The sequence below is a fragment of the Mus pahari genome, chromosome X (assembly GCF_900095145.1).
Source record: "Mus pahari chromosome X, PAHARI_EIJ_v1.1, whole genome shotgun sequence".
Lineage (NCBI taxonomy): Eukaryota > Metazoa > Chordata > Mammalia > Rodentia > Muridae > Mus > Mus pahari.
The window spans coordinates 32382246-32386891 of record NC_034613.1 but is presented as its reverse complement, the minus strand read 5'-3'; the positions used below and the strand labels follow the sequence as shown (position 1 = coordinate 32386891).

Below are 4646 nucleotides of genomic sequence, written 5' to 3'. Positions count from 1 at the left end.
TGGGTTCATCTTAGAATCTGCAATTTAAACAACAATGATATAAAATAATATTATAATTAAAATAATTTTGTCTATAGAACTAATAATATGTAGTTTTATGGGTAGATTATCATGAATATTTTACTTCTGATTAATTAGCACAAAATTTACTTTACTCACAGGTAATCAATCATTTTGGAAGCAACTAGATATTGATATATGATGCTTGAAAAAAATTTTCTAGAAGAATAAAAACAGTAGATGATAGATCAAGAATCTTACAGAACTTTTTCTTGGTGAGTCTTAATCTACAGAAGGTAAACACATTAGAGTCACATATTTCTCTTATTTGCCATGGTATCTCCTGTTTCACATAAATTACCCACAAGTGATTATATAATAAATACATTAAGTTTCATTACATTTATATATTTAGTATGTGTTGGGGAGCACACAAACCACAGCAAAAATATGGAGGTCAGAGGACAACTTGGAATCAGTGCTCTTTGTCTGCTGTGTGGCTCCTGAGCATTGAACTCAAGTCCTCCGGCTTGGCAGCATGTAGCTTTTTTTTTCTGCTGAGCCATCTCATTGTCCCTGTTTTAATTAATAAAGGAAGAAAGAAATGCAGAGAAATGACCCAAACAGTACTAAATGGTTTTAGTTTCAATACATATAACATTCCTATTTGCAGCATGTGGGTACATATAACCACAAATAGTACTGGATGAAAACTGTAGTAACCCATTTAATCTGGGCCATAAAACCCATGGGGAGCTTATAGAGACAGTCAAGAGTGAAATGAATCCAGACTAGAGTGTGGCCAGGGTTGTGAGACTAACAGAGTTTAGCAATAGCTTCCAAATCAGCAAGGTAGAAGTTAATTTTATAGTGTCCAGAGTAATATAGAAGGTTTAGAAACAGCTGTCACAGGTCTTCAAAGAGCAGTGTGGTCTAATGTGGTCGAATGGTATAGAGATAATCATTAGGAGAACTTTACAATAAATACCTAGTTATATATGTAAGAAAGTATTGGCATTGTGTTTGTATACAGTCAGAAAATCATTGGCATTATGCTTGTATATGGTCCATTTGATTCACAGTAAGAGCTAAAGATTATGTAATTATCAAGAAAAGATAATCAAGGAGCCAGAGACTTAAGTCTTAGATTTAACAGAGAAACAGAAGTACAGCCTGGAAACAGTTTTTGTGCTTTATTACATAAGATGGTGGTGATTTTTAACAATAATATATGTGTGTATATTTCAAAGCAGCTAAAAGATTTTCAATATTCATATGCCAACAATATAATAAATAAATCAGATGATAGACATTATAATTAATTGGACTTGATCATTGCACAATATGCAAATATGTTGAGATATCATTTTATGTTCCCTAAATATATACAATAATTGTTTTTCAATTAATCATGAAACTAAAAGTTGAAATGATACAATAGATACTAAAATAATGGAGATATTAGCAGTAATGGTAATTCATCCAAATGAGAACTCACAGGCTTTAGCAATACTTAAATATTTAGCATATGACGTTTAAGGGTACAAGCAACATAAAATTCTCAGTTAGTAAAGGATTATGAAATTAATATATATTTTGTAGGAAAAAGGAGAAATATTTTACATAGTATATAAGTAAAAAGAAGAAGCAATGAAATCTCTAAGCCACAGAGTATCATTTTAGGCTTTAATGCTACAAGGGACTCAGTGTTTCTAGTGCCTTTGGCACTGGCTGAGAGACAGATTGGTAGCAGTCTAGCAGGTATTTTATATTTCCAGATTCCTTATGGTGAGCCTACTTGATTACTAAACTTGGCAAAATTTCCAGTATCTTTGAAAGAAGCAATTGTTCATCAGTACCTGGCAGGTATATTTCTGCAAATACATTTAAACTGTTTGTTATTTACTGTGAAAGCAGATAGAATTGTGGCTGTGAAGGTGGTAGATATGTCTGATTGTCTTTAGAATCATGCGGCAGCAGTAAGAACAGTACTTTGCTGGCAATGTAAGCAGAAAAGCTGGGCCAGTCATTCAATTAAGTAAAACCCTTGGCTCTCCTCTGACAACCCTGATTCAGATATTTCAGACAGACTTTTAGGGCCATGAATTATGCAGGTAAGTGCCCTGTGTTCTGTAGCACTTTGTATGTTAACACTTGACTTAAAAAGTTGGGGAATGGAATGGGAGGAGCCAAACAAGTAAGACGAGGGAACAAGAAGGTGAAGGAGTCGAATAAATGAGGACCAAATGAAATTAAGGGCTATTCAAAGGTTCATATGGAAAACTAATACAGTAGAAGCTTCCTAAATTTTATATGTATATGTATACATCTACATATATGTATATATGAATGTTATCTACATGAAATAATCAAATAATAGGGCAGACAGAGTCCCAACTGGACACCCCTCACCACCAAATGAAGCTGAGTACTTCAAGCTATTGATAATATCTAATCAAGTAGGCCAAAGAGGTCCCTTAGAATGCCCAAAACAACACAGACTGTTGCAAAGGCTATAGATTGCTCTCCACAAACTGATGGTAAGACCCCATTGCTAAAGACAGCACCTACACAATTCATTGAACATAGATAAGTTCAGCTGGTGCACACTCAGACTCTTCACCCCTACTTGTTAGTGTTCTTTGTACTGGAAAGTTCTCTCAATGCTATCAAAGAGTAAATGTGAACACCAACCCAGCTACACACTTTTGGATTTGAAATTGTGTCCTACCTGAAAGATATGCTAGTGCTATTGTAGTGCAAAGTTTGTGGAAGCTATCTACAGTTGATAGTCACTTGCAAAGAAAAATTTAGTTTTCTTCAATGGAGCCTCACTGGGGAAACAGAGTACTCAGGTGGTAGGCTGAAAGCCCAGAAATAGATGGCCAACAGAAAATAAACTATAATGGCATCCTTGAATGTTCTTTGCCTCATAAGGTTGAGTCATAATTTTTCTTAGTAAATTTTATTTTATTTTATTTTATTTTATTTTATTTTATTTTATTTTATTTTCTCTACAGATTTTGCATACATATTATGCCTTCCAGTTTTGTGTTTTTAATGGGATTCCTGAGTGTGTGAATGACTGTGTCTCTGCATTTATATTTGCTTCTTGTGCCATTTCTTGAGCCCTTTCCATTTGTTTGTTTTGTCCTTTTTCAATCAGTTTTGACTTTTGTCTTAGTCAGGGTTTCTATTCCTGCACAAACATCATGACCAAGAAGCAAGTTGGGGAGGAAAGGGTTTATTTGGCTTACATTTCCATACTGCTGTTGATCACCAAAGGATGCAGGACTGAAACTCAAGCAGGCCAGAAAGCAGGAGCTGATGCAGAAGCCATGGAGGGATTTTCTTTACTGGCTTGCCTCCCCTGACTTGCTCAGCTTGCTCTCTTATAGAATCCAAGACTACCAGCCCAGGGATGGTCCCACCCACAAGGGGCCTTTCCCGGTTGATCACTAATTGAGAAAATACCTTACAGCTGGATCTCATGTAGGCATTTCCTCAACTAAAGCTCCTTTCTCTGTGATAACTCCAGCTGTGTCAATTTGACACACAATTAGCCAGTACAATTGACCCCAATTAGCCAGTAAAATTGTTTGTTTTGTCCTTTTTCAATCATTTTTATGACTTTATATTGTATTATTATCCCTTAGACGTCTGTTTTGTTTTCTAAGGAGAGACAGAAAGGGGGTGCAGATGGGAGCAGAGTTGGGGAAGTCATGGCAGAAGTAAAGGGACAGAAAACTGTAATCAAATATGTTGTATGAAGAAAAACATTTTCGATAAAAATGTTAGCACACTACATTTTGTATATTAGTTTTTCTTACAGTAGACTGTGAGCATCATGAGCATACAGAGCAGTCTGTTTTGTTTAGGACTGTATGTCTAGTGCTCAGCATAATGTCTAACAAATATCAACCATTCAGAACGCACTTGTTGGATGAGTGAGGGAAACTGTCTCTGTATACTGAGAATGAACATACAAAATAGCTAGGTATTTTTAAGGCTCTTGCTATCCCAAACGTAAACAAATTTTAAAGCAAAAAAAAAAATGTAAGCTTCTCATGGGAAACTGACTTTAGAGAACCATAATTGTGTCTAGGAACCATTTGCTATATGGCAAATATACACTATAGCAATGTTTTGGCTGGTAGCTGTTGATAAAAGAACATCGTTTGTTTTATTTGAATACAATGTCTACCTTCAACATTTGTAAAGACCAAATTGATTCAAGGGATGGTCAATGGTTGTGCTTTTTCATAATTTATATAATATATAATCTTTGAAAGAGAACATTAATTGAATATGAGGCTCATACCTTTTAGAGGCTGATAGCATTCTTTCTTGCTATAGCATAGCTTTCCAATTGTTTTGTCATATATCAATAGTTACACTTGATATTTTTTAACAGGAAGGAAAAGATTACACCATTAAATACTTTTGTGCAATTCTGTATATTATAAATCCTATCTGAAAAATCCATATATGCCTTAAACTAGTAAAATATCAAAGAACTTACACAGTAAACAAACATTCATTTTAAAGTAAGTTTCTCAAATTGTGTAACTATAGACCTCTCTCTTTTTTTTATTATTATTATTTTCTTTATTTACATTTCAAATGCTATCCCGAAAGTTTCCCAT

The 4646-nt window shown here is 34.4% G+C and overlaps 1 pseudogene; it reads left to right on the top strand.

Moving 5' to 3' along the window:
• The first annotated feature begins 2101 nt into the window (after positions 1–2101).
• LOC110313781 overlaps positions 2102–4646 on the top strand; it is a 195326-nt pseudogene continuing 192781 nt past the window's right edge.